Source organism: Dendrobates tinctorius, unplaced genomic scaffold (assembly GCF_039654945.1).
Source record: "Dendrobates tinctorius isolate UK_male_01 unplaced genomic scaffold, ASM3965494v1 ptg000196l, whole genome shotgun sequence".
Classification (NCBI taxonomy): Eukaryota; Metazoa; Chordata; class Amphibia; order Anura; family Dendrobatidae; genus Dendrobates; species Dendrobates tinctorius.
In genome coordinates this window covers 5,219,680-5,234,357 of record NW_027361863.1, presented here as the reverse complement: position 1 = coordinate 5,234,357, position 14,678 = coordinate 5,219,680, and positions in this window count along the sequence as shown.

Below are 14,678 nucleotides of genomic sequence, written 5' to 3'. Positions count from 1 at the left end.
TATCCATATATGCAACAATTGTTAAACACTTCCCTTAAAAAAGGATGCCTAGTGAGATTTTCCCTCATTAAAGGGTGTCTTGGAGTCCATGAATACAATGTTGTATAATTATATTAGTGGGTCGCCCTCGCTGGCTTCACCCAGGGCTGTGGGGTACTCGGTACCGGGCCGTTGTCAGGGGGATGATGTGTCACAGCAGCAGTGACTCGGTTCGTGGCCCTGGGCGCCCAATATCAATGGCGGTGATGTTTGTAATGTAGTTTATAAGGAAAGTTCGTGACGCCACCTGTAGTGTTTGGCAAGTAAGATGGTAAGCCAACGCTGCGTGCAGATCCTCTGGGGCTGATGATGTGTCGCAGCTTAGATGGTGTAGCTCCTCACAGGTGAAGCTGTAACCCCAGGGCAGTGGATAGGTGCAATGGAGGAGTAGGGGCACCGGATGGTGTAGATGTTGATAACCAAATGGTGCTGATGCGAGAATGAATGGAGGACACCAGAGCTTGCAGTTTCAAAGCTTTACTCACAGTTCGTAGTGCACACAGTTGCCTGCTTCGGTACCGTGTCCTCCGGGGAAGAGGCCCAGCCAACCTCCAGACAAGATAGGACTCTCCCCTCCAGCACCCCGCCAACATGTGCCTTCCTGAACGACTCCTCTATTGCGCCCTTGTAATGTGAAGAGCTCCAGTACCGTAGTTCCCTGAAGTTCCTCCTGTCCGATGTTCCTAACCACTCCACTTGTATGACAGACAGCTGTAGCCTGCTTCAGAGACTCCCTTCTCCTGAATCCTGGCTCTCTATCAGTTTGCTGTTGTGTCCCAAGTCTTTGATGGGAGTAGTGCATTTACAGCCAACTACTCCACCGTTGTCTGCTGCAGAACCATAAGTGTCCATACAACCTCAGGGACCGGGCCCCGGCCTTGCACTGAGAACCTATAGGCAGGGTTCCTATCCAACCCACTCCCCCTCTCTGTTCTCTCTCCTCTTCGTTCCTACTTGTCTTTCTCTCTCTTATGGAAATGCAGGTTACAGTTCTACGTCTGTCCTTCTCTTTCCTTTCCCGTGCCAGCTGGCTCAGGTCACTGAGGCAGCTGCAGCACTCCTTCCTCCATCCCTTCTTCCAGGGACCTCTGGGACTCACTCCAGACTGTCCTCTGACTCTCCTCCGACTCCCTTCTGACTCACTAGCAATTCTATCTTTCCCCTTCTTTTATACTAACTCCACCCACCTCCCAGCACATTTCGTGTTACGAAGCAGGATCCCACGAAAGGTGCTCTGCTACACCCTGAGCCTAAAGCTACAATGTGGTCCTGCTGAACTATCCTGTGTGTGGGATGCAGGTGTTGGAGTGTGGCAAGGAGTTCCCACCTTACCTGGATGGTGGGGCACTACACCTTAGGAGAATGTGCAGTACCTCTGTGGCGACTGAGCCTCAGGGGCGCCACATTAGTGTCCTTTATGACCCCCTCTTGTGATAGGGGTTGATTGGACAGACTGCACACAAGCACGGTGGATGATTTAATATATTATTTATTCACAATTTATTAAAAGTTAAGTTTTATTATTTTTCCACCACAGTCAGTGATTTTTGCAATTACGGTAATTGGTTGGATTTGTATCTGGTGTAAGGGTGCCAATTCAGTGAATTCTCTAATACTGACTACATCTCATAAGTAGTGAGGTTCCTGTATGGTCCTCTGTCTGATGATAAAGGTAGCAACAACTCCCAGTATCTTCTTACCATAGATAAGCACATACTGGGAGCTACATGTTCATGTCATACAAGTGTATCATGGGGCTGATCTAACACTGAAATTGACCACTGTAATAAGCGTGGTGCTGCATTCATCTACTGACGGTGGTTCTAATCTTACATTCATCTACTGACGGTGGTTCTGTCGCTGCGTTCATCTACTGATGGTATTCATGACCCTGCATTCATCTAGTGATGGTGGTTCTGTTGCTGCATTCATCTACTGATGGTGGTTCTGACCCTGCATTCATCTACTGATGGTGGTTCTGGCCCTGCATTCATTTACTGATGGTGGTTCTGGCCCTGCATTCATCTACTGATGATGGTTCTGTCACTGCATTCATCTACTGATGGTGGTTCTGTTGCTGCATTCATCCACTGATGGTGGTTCTTGCCCTGCATTCATCTGCTGATGATGGTTCTGTTGCTGCATTCATCTACTGATGGTGGTTCTGGCCCTACATTCATCTACTGATGGGGGTTCTGTTGCTGCATTAATCTACTGTTGGTGGCTGTGTCCCTGCATTCATCTACTGATGGTGGTTCTGGCCCTGCATTCATCTACTGATGGTGGTTCTGGCCCTGCATTCATTTACTGATGGTGGCTCTGGCCCTGCATTCATCTACTGATGATGGTTCTGTCACTGCATTCATCTACTGATGGTGGTTCTGTTGCTGCATTCATCCACTGATGGTGGTTCATGCCCTGCATTCATCTGCTGATGATGGTTCTGTTGCTGCATTCATCTACTGATGGTGGTTCTGGCCCTACATTCATCTACTGATGGGGGTTCTGTTGCTGCATTAATCTACTGTTGGTGGCTGTGTCCCTGCATTCATCTACTGATGGTGGTTCTGGCCCTGCATTCATCTACTGATGGTGGTTCTGGCCCTGCATTCATTTACTGATGGTGATTCTGGCCCTGCATTCATCTACTGATGATGGTTCTGTCGTTGCATTCATCTACTGATGGTGGTTTTGTTGCTGCATTCATCCACTGATGGTGGTTCTGGCCCTGCATTCATCTACTGATGATGGTTCTGTCACTGCATTCATCTACTGATGGTGGTTCTGTTGCTGCATTCATCCACTGATGGTGGTTCTGGCCCTGCATTCATCTGCTGATGATGGTTCTGTTGCTGCATTCATCTACTGTTGGTGGTTCTGGCCCTGCATTAATCTACTGATGGGGGTTCTGTTGCTGCATTCATCTACTGATGGTGGCTGTGTCCCTGCATTCATCTACTGATGGTGGTTCTGTTGCTGCATTCATCTACTGATGGTGGTTCTGGCCCTGCATTCATCTACTGATGGTGGTGGTTCTGGCCCTGCATTCATCTACTGATGATGGTTCTGTCGTTGCATTCATCTACTGATGGTGGTTCTGTTGTTGCATTCATCTACTGATGGTGGTTCTGTTGCTGCATTCATCCACTGATGGTGGTTCTGGCCCTGCATTCATCTACTGATGATGGTTCTGTCGCTGCATTCATCTACTGATGGTGGTTCTGGCCCTGCATTCATCTACTGATGGGGTTTCTGTTGCTGCATTAATCTACTGATGGTGGCTGTGTCCCTGCATTCATCTACTGATGGTGGTTCTGTGCCTGCATTCATCTACTGATGGTGGTTCTGTCCATGCATTCATCTACTGATGGTCGTTCTGTTGCTGCATTCATCCACTGATGGGGGTTCTCTCCCTGCATTAATCTACTGATGGGGGTTCTGTTGCTGCATTAATCTACTGATGGTGTCTGTGTCCCTGCATTCATCTACTGATGGTGGTTCTGTTGCTGAATTCATCCACTGATGGGGGTTCTCTCCCTGCATTCATCTACTGATGGTGGTTCTGTTGCTGCATTCATCTACTGATGGTGGTTCTGTTGCTGCATTCATCTACTGATGGGGTTCTGTTGCTGCATTAATCTACTGATGGTGGCTGTGTCCCTGCATTCATCTACTGATGGTGGTTCTGTTGCTGCATTCATCCACTGATGGTGGTTCTGGCCCTGCATTCATCTACTGATGGCGGTTCTGTCGCTGCATTCATCTACTGATGGTGGCTGTGTCCCTGCATTCATCTACTGATGGTGGTTCTGTTGCTGCATTCATCCACTGATGGGGGTTCTGTTGATGCATGTATCTACTGTCGGTTCTGTCACTTCATTCTACTACTGGTTCTGATCATGTACACATGTAGCAAACCATAATGTGCTTCATGGCTATGTTAAAACTGAAAATTATATGGTTCCATATGTGATATTTGAGGTTCTGTAGGCAGGTCCAGGTGTGACCAGTATAGAGCATTGTAAAAAAAAAATCTTAGGTAATGATGAGAAGCATAGCATACTTTGCTTTACTACATATCTCAAAATGTATATCCAGTTTAAAATTAATAATACATGAGCATAATATATGATTTGTCTGATCAATAGAAATGCTCATCTGAGCTGATCCAAGTGCCATCAGGTTTTTCATTGAGCAGCTCTCAGACAGGCAATACAGTAGTAGGCATATAGCCTATGAAGCAGCCGGAGGTAAACATGTTAAAGGGGTTGTCCAGATTTAAGTTACAAGTCACTCTGTGACTGCAGACTCGTGAATCCTCACATTGCTCGCAGTGCTGTCGTGATTCGGCGGGCGCGTGACTGCAGGTATGTGATTTGCATACATGACAACTAGCCTTGCTCGGCCCCACTTATTACACCTGTATTGAGCAAGGCCAGAAACAGTCTAGTTGTAATGTGGCCGGGAATATACACATCACATACTTGATCACATAAATGCCCGCTCCCACCGCCAGCACCCGAGAATCCTCACAGCGCACATGATGTGAGGATTCACATATAGTGACTTTAGACTTGTAGCTTAAGATCGGACAACCATTTTAACGATGGGCCGCTACTCATGGGCCACTGCTGTGTGCTTGCCCCCCAGGCTAAAATGTGCCAGCCAGCTCCTGAACTACACAATGACAATCTTCTCCCCTTATTTGATGCATTTTCATGAAATTATTTCCACTTTGCTTGGACAGTTAAACACAGCAGAATTTTGGGGTAAAAAAGCAGCAGAAAATATGCAGCATTTACGCTATATGTGAGGGGAGCCAGGGCCATAGTCGTGGCTGACATAGATTGCTCAAACGCACCCTGGTCTCCCACCACATACGTACAATGTCCCCTTTGCAGTGTGCCTTCTTTTACGCCTTCGGTGCCATCAGGGTCCCCTCTGATCTTATGTGGGATCACTCCTATGGACTTCACACAAAAAGAGACAGAGTCCAGTTTCATCTTGTAACAGATAGCTTTACTTGAATCCTTTCGCAGTACGTCCAGCTCAGTTACAGCAAATTCACAGGGAACATCACAGTACACATCCTTGTCTATTCCTGTGCTTTTCCCTACTTCTTCTAGAATGTTCCCGGGTCGTACCAACTCATCCGGTACCGCAGCGTTCCTTCTGTCCAGCTTAACCACCTTCAGGAGTTCCCCTGTCCGTTTCACCAAAGACATAAGGGCATCTGCCCACGTAGTAAGCTGCCACATCTTGGTGCTGCCCAGCATTCCACCGCTGCTGTGTCTTTAGTTCCCAAGCCCTGGACTACTGGGCTCCTAGCTTAGAACATTACGGGGTCCACTGTGTTGGACTGTGTAGGACTTTCGGGGCTCCCTGGCCCTACTAACTACGTTCAGGAAATACTCCTGTCTTACCCACAGTAGGCCCCTCCTATGTTAACTATTTGTTATACTAAACCCCTATTCCTATCCTACTATGCCCCCTCTAATGTTTAACCCTATAACTGCACTGCCCCTATCTACACAACATACACATATATATATATATACATAGCAGCATAAAATATACAAAACAATACAATACCAACAGTGGAAAAGTGAGTAGGGCATCACGTGGTCCTGGTACACCCCTTACAGCTACATGTGAACCGGGTCTAAATTTCAAAGCAAAGTGAACGCGATTCCATGAAATCTCCGTCCCCTGTGGTCTAAAGACGCTGTTGAACTCTGCAGTTTTGGTGCATTTCTATTCCATAGGCTTCTTCTGAAAAAAAAAAAAACGTATGAAAAGAAAATGCAGTTCCATTTTTAGGAGCAGAAACAAAACTTTTCTGTACTATTAAAAAAGCGTTAAAAACTCTGCTTCATACCTGCCCCAAATTCGCATCAAATATTGGGAAAACACATAAAAGAAATGCAGCAAATACGCAGAGATTGATATTGCATTGTGTGTCATTATTTTTAAACCTTTGTTTCTTTATCTTTAGTTCCCTTAAAGGGAATCTGTCACCCATTTTTAGTGATATCACGAAAAGATATCACCCAATTCTGTGTCCCATAAGGATTCTATTAGGACTTTTGATTCCCCCGACCCCGCACCTTTGATGCATAAATACCTATCTTGGTGGAGATGTATGGATATCGCCGCGGTCCGGTCCGATGGGCGTGGCTTATTTTCCTTCTTCCCCCCTCCTCTGCTTGCTGAACGTAATCTTCATCTGTGAATATCACAGATGCCGTAGTTTTCCTCACTTGCACATTGAAAAGGCCTCCGGCGCTTGCACAGTATGCTTTGCCCAACTGTGGGCAAAGCATATAATCGGTACTGCGCATGCGCTGGTATTTTTCAGTGCGGTGTATGCTCCGGAAGTCTTCACATGCAGGGACACACTTCCGGGGCATAGACCGCAAGCCGGGGGGGGAGAAGGCGAATAAGCCCCACCCATTGGACCGGACCTCGGCGATTTCCATACATCTCCACCAAGATAAAAAAGGTATTTATGCATCAAAGGAGCGGGGTCGGGGGGAATCAAAAGTCCTAATAGAATCCTTATGGGACGCACAATTGGGTGATATCTTTACATGATATTACTAAAAATGGATGACAGATTCCCTTTAAGGGAACTTAAGAACTTCGATCATTCAGTTGCTTACACTATATATTGCAATACCACACTACTTCCATATGGGCCAATGAATTGTATCAGCGCCGTGTTATGGATCCCTACCATACGGGTCTGTTTATTACTACGTCTAAATGCTGTACTGAATCTTCTCTCCACTAGAGATGAGCAAATAAATTTGAAATCGATTTCTACCCGAATTTTCTAAAAATCTGCGTTCGCCAAAATGGGGCTTTTTTGTAATTGGTTTGATTGTGGTTTCAGCACAAGGGCGTCCTCTGGCCACCATTTTTCTGAATCATAAAAAGCCATTAAAATTTAAAAAATAAAAATCCCTATACTCATCTTATCTCTCACCTCTTTGTCTCCTTCGTGTCACCTGTCGAGTCCTCGTGGCATCTTCAGGTCACCGCAGCTCACGCTGAAATCTTTGGTCAAGCTGGGCTGAGAATGGTGGCGATCTGAAGATGTGGCGAATGCCAGATGGGTGACGTTATAGAGCGGAGGGCCGGAGAGTTGAGCGTGAGGTGAGAATAAGTTTTTTTTTTCTTTCCAGTTTTTACATCTTTCTTTTATCAAAATGAGTGACATTAAATTCCAGGGAAAATCTGCGCCAACATATGAATTCGAAAATTACTTGATAAGCTATTTCTCCTCTCCACTATGGGAAGAAAATATTCCTGGCAGCATGAGTGCATTTGTCTCCACATATAAGGGGGAGTTAATATTTATATCCTTTATTTATTTAGGCTTTTTATTACTGATTGATAAGAAGTGGTTAAGTTTATGATCTTGCTAGACATATCCATCAGAGGCATTAAGCGTGTTGTCGGTAATGTGTCTCAATACTTCAGGCTCTATAGCATCAACGCGTAGACAAAGATGAATCCTTGTGTCATCCCTTTTATCAGGGCAGGAGCAGCTGATTGTTATACCTCAGCATGTTATATCTTATATCATAGATGAAGAGACCACGTGTCTTGTAGAGAGGAAGCCGGCTAGCGATGAGCAAATTTTAATTTGTGTCAAATTTTAGGAAATTTGCTGAACAATTTGGTATTCAATTTGCATGAATTGATGAAAAAAAAATACACGTCATCATTTTACACAAAGCTCAATATGGCACCAGCCAGAGAAGATTCCTATGACCTCAGCAGCTGTCACATCAGGTGACATAGTGCAGCCAGTAAGGGAGGACTATCATAGCCTGTATAAAAACATAAGCAGGGAATGCAGCAGCCATTTTGGAGCGAATCTGGATAGTGAGAGCACGTCACAACTTAGCAATAAAGATAGAGAGAGACACTGAATAAACATTACAGATAGTGTGTAGCAGGACAGCAGTGAAAAAGAGCTAGTCAAATATGTTGAGGTTGCTTAAAGAGGTTTTTTTTCCCATAAATCAGTAGTACATGTGAAAATAATAAACCTTGTAATGTGTCTTATTAGAGAAATTAGCTTCTTTCCCCTCCTGGACTAATCATTCATTCACAATATTCTGAATTAATGAGAAAAAATGTGTCTTCAGTGAATACATAATTTTTAATTACTGAGATAGGAGACGACAGTTAGTGATCGCAGCGTTTTATGGAGAACTGTAATTGTCAATTTTGGAGAACTTGCAGCAGAATGTCTGTGTCTGCATTTAGCTCCTCCCTCCATAGAATTTTAAAAGCACCAACTGTCATCTATTTCTGTATTGGGAAAATCTGTCTTCACTGAATACAGATTTTATAGCTTTTAGCGTTTGAATTGAGAATTGAATGATCAGTCCAGGAGGAGACATAAACGGATTTTTCTTCTAAGATATATTGCAGCGTTTCTAACTTTCACGTGTACTGTTGATTTATGAAATAATAAGTAAAACAGCTATTACTCTTTAAACATTACTATGTTTGCATTAAAGAGCTTGAAAAGTGTTTAATATGGTCCTAGGAGACTTCAGAGTGGTGCACACGTATTTTCAAGACAATCGGAGGCGTTGCTGTACTTGTGATTCACGGTGAATCAATTAGTTGCAAATAGAACTTGAAGAAATTGAATTTCAAACGATTTGCTCCTCACTAGCCCTGAATCTTTTATTACTGGGTGGTGAGAGTGCGGGACTCTTCTCTACAGGGCAACTGTATTATTAGCAAGTTGCAATCTAAAAGTCCAAGAGTCGCGCAATGTACGATGGAGAGGAAAATAACAAGTACTTAGTAAAAGTCATCACCACATTTTGAATTTTTCCACTGTCTATAATATGTCTCACCTGGTTAGGTGGATCATTGAAGCCTTTAGTCCGGATGAATCGCTATTATGCAGCCTGGACATTGGTGTCTCAGAGAAATCTAGATGTAACAGAAGTTGTGACAGAACGGGAACAGGAGGAGAAAAATGGGATTCACCAGATATGATGAAGCCAAGGAGATTCAGCCCTGAGAAATGGGTGGAGTTGCACAAGGATATAGCAGTATTGAGAGATAGTAGAGCGGAATTTCTCACAATACAGAGCTGGCAGCATTATAGCAGATGTGCCCAACTAAGTAACAGAACTAGTAGAGCTGGATTTGTCACAGAGGCAAATATAGAACTAGCTAGAGGTATAGTAGAATTCTTCAGTGATGTAGAAGAGCTGTGTTAGTAATAGAGTCCAAACTAGTTTTGATCAGCATTATGGCAGACTAACCCAGCGATGTAGCAAAATTGAGTTAGTCACAGAATCCAAGGCAGAACTGGATCAATGTAGAAGAGCTGGATTTGTCAATTATGTGGACACAAATTACCTGAATACTCATGCATCATCTTGGTACCTGAGCTGGCCTACATGGCATGGGAGATTGATGTCAGAAGTGTGCCAAGTCTCTAGTCTGGATTTTCTTTGACTGGTCTCCCTGAGGTCAGTGATTGTTTCGTGAAGTCTACAGATAAACATACTGAAAAGTTTACTGATCAATACAGCTAAAGTTGAACATATTTCTAGTATTCTAAATCTTGCAGAGCCCCACATTGCTGTCTCTGTCTTCCCCCACTTTCTACTCACATTTATGCATCCTACTGTGTCTGTGTGCCATCTCTAGTAACAGTGTCACATGTGGATCTCGAGTGCTTAGTGGCAGAATAGATCCAGAAGAGGAGTCAGAGTGATATTTGGCAGCAGATGCCATAATGAAGCTGGTGAAGTAGAGTGGACCGAACAGCACTCCATTAATCCATGCTTCATGAAGAAAGAGGGGGCTTTGTATATAGGGTAGAGCTAACACCATGTGCATTTGCAGTGGGTACTGAAGCTGTAATAGATCCTACCTAGCCCTCATGATGTTAGCCAAGGATTAAGAGTGATTCTGCCATGAGACAGTTGATGGATTGGACTGAGAATGGAGACACAGAAGGCAATTGACCCACCTTCCTTTGAAGGCACTGATAGAGATTGGTCTATTGGGTGATAGTTGTCATGGTCTGCTGGATATATTCTGTTTGGAATGTCTAGCGTTAAATCTGGATAGCCTTCTTTTGGTTTCTCTGAAGCTTTTTATAGCTTCTTTGTGGGGCCATGCTTTGTCGGATATACTTTTTCCCCCTGTGTGCCTGTGTCTTGTGCCTGTGTTCTAGCTTGCTTGTGTGGTTCTGACCTGGTTATGTCCCCTGTTGTGAGTTTTCCTTTTGATTCTGTACTGTGTATCTGCTTCTCTGGTTTTCTGACTCCAGCTACATCCCTGACTATTCCTGATTAGCCTGCTCCTTGTGTACCGCGTTGCCTCTCTCGTTTACTGACCTCCGCTTGTCTTGGACTCCGGGCTGAAACCGCTGGTAAGTGCCCACCTGGCGGTTTCTCCTGACATTAGTATTGTCCTCTCGAGTCGAGAGGAGCTAGTTTCGTGAAAGCATCTTCCTGTGTCCCATGTTCTTGTGCCCAAGGTATGTAGAAATTTAAGAGAGTGCCTTTCAGACAGTACCCTTCTTTTAGGATACCCTTTTACGTTTTTGAAGGTAGGCATTTGCTATGTTATTTTAAATGAATAAATTGAAGCTCCTGAACCCCATCCGCACCAAGGACGTTGAATGGCATCTTCTTATGTGTCACAGAGGACTTTGGCTCCACCAGACACCAGTGACTTGGTGCAACGGCTCCATCAGCACCTTCATAGCAGCATTCAAATATAATAATATAATAATGAAGAAGACAAGTTATGAAGGTGGAAAATGGCAACAAAAAAAGAAAAACATCTAATAAACCATCACTTAGGAAGAAATAACAGGGCCAGTCAGATGCTGTGAATGGGGCACAGGAGATCCTCTGCACTTGCGAAAGATACAATTGTACTATCTTCTGTCACTTTTCAGAGCAGCATCGCTTCTCATCTTCATCTCTTTCATTTAATGAATTCCCTCCTGTGCCCTTCATTCCTTCATCCTAAAACCAGGTTCTTATTACTACACTTTCTTCTTCTTGAAATAAGGAAGTTTGGATAACTCTGATCCGATTTGCCCTGAAGACGTATGTTCTCGGCTTTTGCTTTAGTCATTAGCCGTCTTTATTTCTTGCTTGTTAATAGTCATATCGGCTAATTGCAATTTTCAGTGATAGAAACGAGTGGGAAAAAAACAAATTCCAGCCTGCGAAAAATATACCCTATAGACACATAGCGGAGATTTATCATTTCTGTTCCAATATTATTTTGCAATGTGGAGTCTTCGTAATGTGTTGAGTAATAACACTAAAGTGTGTTTCTACAGAAATAATCTTAGGTAATCAGATTCTAGGGGAAAATATAAGAAATTATTCATCTATCTCTAGTCTCTGGGGATGGGATATTACTGTAGATCTGTATGGCTGTTGGACATCGGTCAATGGCCACAGACAAAGGGTACATGATGCTCGAATGGTTATTGGATGAAGTTACCAGTCATGGCGCACATTAAAGGATTAAAAATATTTTTTGCAATTGGGTTTGATTAGTTCCTTATCAACAATGTACATACTATGGGGGCACTTCGCCCTTGCAGGCCACATGGTGACGGGCCAGCGACTTTGGGTGACCAGGACCGGATGTTGTAAAGTTCAGTGAGGGAGACCACCAATCAAACATAAACTGTCTTTTACTAAACATTAGCTTGGTGGAGATTATGTACAGTAGATAGCAGGTACATAACTTCGTGAACATTTCCTTTAGAACATAGAGCATATTCACACATTTTCTCTTCCCTTCTCTATGCCCGCCAGTTCCTGCCTCAGATAGCGTCTCTGCCTTCACCACAACCCAGCAAAGTACTTAGGAAGCCTTTATAATCCCCAATAACAGTACCACCGTCTAGTAAGTGAGAGTACCATACTTCAACCGGTGATTCCACGTCCTTCTTTTCCCCTTAGAGAAGGTAGATTGCCAATATGGCCTTTACTTAGCTTCTCTGCTTGCTGATGCCTTGGAACTCCCGCCCGGGGCACTGTTTCCATCCTACGATCCCGGTTCCATCCTGGCCTGTTACCCCTCTGGGTTACGTTCTCAGGGCCGTAATGCTTGTCATCTGGTCCCAGGACCTGTCTCAGTGCATCAGTCTGTCCATCTTTCAATATTCCTCTGCTCAGGATCACGTTATCCACTATCCCGATCTTCACTCATGTCAGTGACAACAACATCATGCAACTCCGCTCACTGATCAGACCGTAGGTCTGCTTCTACTGCAGGCTGAGCCCCTAACTAACTACCTGACAGGAAACTGTCTCTGTCCCTTCACTTTAGCCTATCCCACTCTGGGCTAGTCCCAATCATTTAATATAACTCACCCTACTGTCAGTCTGACTACAACGCCATCACTAATAACACATGTCACAATATACATTACACTATACAACACGTGTCTTCAAGGGGGAACATGAGGAGTATGTCCATCTCCTCTTACAAGTCATTATAAACCCTCGTTGGTTGCACAATGTAGTGAACTCCCCCACCATGCCTTTCATTATGGTCTATGGTGTCCAGAAACTGTACTAAGTTCTCATGAAATTGCAACCCAATCCCCTCTTTTTGAGTGGAAAGTTCATCTTTAGTCTTGACTGAGGAATAGTGAGAGGTTGGGTCGCTTACTACATCTCTGTTGACTAATTCCTCTGAAACTACTTTTCCACTCTTGTAACATTCATCGTTCAATCATTATGACTTTTGACATGATGAGACCAACGTAATGGAAAGTTACTTCCACCATCATGGGCTTTTTTTTCTCCCGTTTCAATTTATTGGTCTGGAAGTGTAGATAAGGACGCTCATCACATCTCAGAAGTTCTCACCTCTCGCCTCTCACCTCTTAGGCTCTTGTCCATTTCTCTAATAATCTTCATTGTAGCCGTGTTAATAAGAATGGCTCTACGAGAACTCAACGGAGGAACCCTCTCCTCCTCGCTTTTCATTATCACCGGCTGTCAACCAAGCAAAAGGAAGACAACACTGGAGACACCTTGAGAGGCTTATTAGTGCGGATCTGTCCTGTGTCTCTTATCTTATTGTCACAGCAAAATCTAACAACATTGTAAATTGGAGAGCCGTAGGCAGTTTCCTTCACCCGAGGCTTGTTGGTGTCCTCCGAATTCCAGTGTTCCACTAGACCCCTCTAGCCATACCCCAGGTATTATACAGCACTTCTATAGATATTGGTATAGGATATAGGTTATGTGCTGTCTCATACATAGAATCCTAAAAATTAGCAACCAAAAATATAAAGTGAGTAGTAAATAAAAATGAATAAATAAAATAATAACTAATAGTGTAAGAGAGCTAAATAGCAAAACACAAGTACGGTAAACGGATAATTTAATACAAATGCCTTTATTTACAAAATTGGCAAATTAGTGCAAATATTCAAGAGTGTCCACACAAATATATATAAAAATGTTTTAAAAACATAGATACTAAAAAAACTGCCATAATAAATAACGATCAAAAATATATGTAAACAATTACATGAATTGCAGATACCAACAGTGGTAGAGGGGGAGAAAGTGCTGATCAGCCAATAGCTGCCAGGGTAATTGAATGCAACCCTGACAAGAACCATACTACTGAAACAATCAAGAGAATGGCTAGATCTCAAATAAACACAAAGCCAATAAGTGTGAGACCAGACAAAAATTAGATACCGTAAGTGCTATCAGTAGTAAGATGTATAAGCAATATACTCAAACATCCCTCACTAGCATAATAAACATGGCCACAAATAGATGTAGGTACCTGAAAGAAATTAAGGCAGCCCAGGATTTGTGCGGAGCAAACCCCGACGCGCGTTTCGGATCGGCGTCCTTCGTCCTTCTGTGTCATACATAGGTAGGAAGACTTTGCAAAAAATCAAATAACAGCTTCCTTCTTCTCATCCACGGAAGAGTCAGAGGTAGGAGTTGATGCTGAGATTAATTTTTAATGTCAGTTTTGCTGTTGGCCGTGTTGCCGTTATTCGGGTCCAATTTCTAAAAGTTTTGCCGAATATTTTTTCATCAATTTACTTATAAGGCGTGTTCACACATAGCATTTTTTATGCAGAAAGAAAGGCACATAATGACCAGAAATCCACACCACTTTTTTAGTGCATTTTTTAATGTGTTTTAGGAACTAAACCATTTTTCTTTCAAAGGGAAGATACACCAGTCAAAAAAAAATGCAAGGAAAAAAACGCATCATGTGAATGAGGTTTTAGCAATCCCATTCATTTTTCTGTTACCGTAAAACGCTACTTTTTTTTCTCCGCACAAATGAAGCATGGAAAACAAAAACGTGTGAACAAGCCCAAACGCTTCTGTTTAGATCTGTTGTTCCACTTTTACTGGCGCTCCCTGTACCCAAGTAAGAGTTCAGACTTTTTTTTTACAACTTTTTAAAAGTTGCGAAACATAAATCCTTTTTTACGGATTATTTATGCAGCTAGCCAAGTCCACTTTTTCATTAACTTTTGAAAAATTCAAGAGAGGAGTAAAATGGTAAAAAGTGGCAAATTTTTGGGGCAAGAATAAAGTGGAATAATAGTTGTGTTAATGCAACAG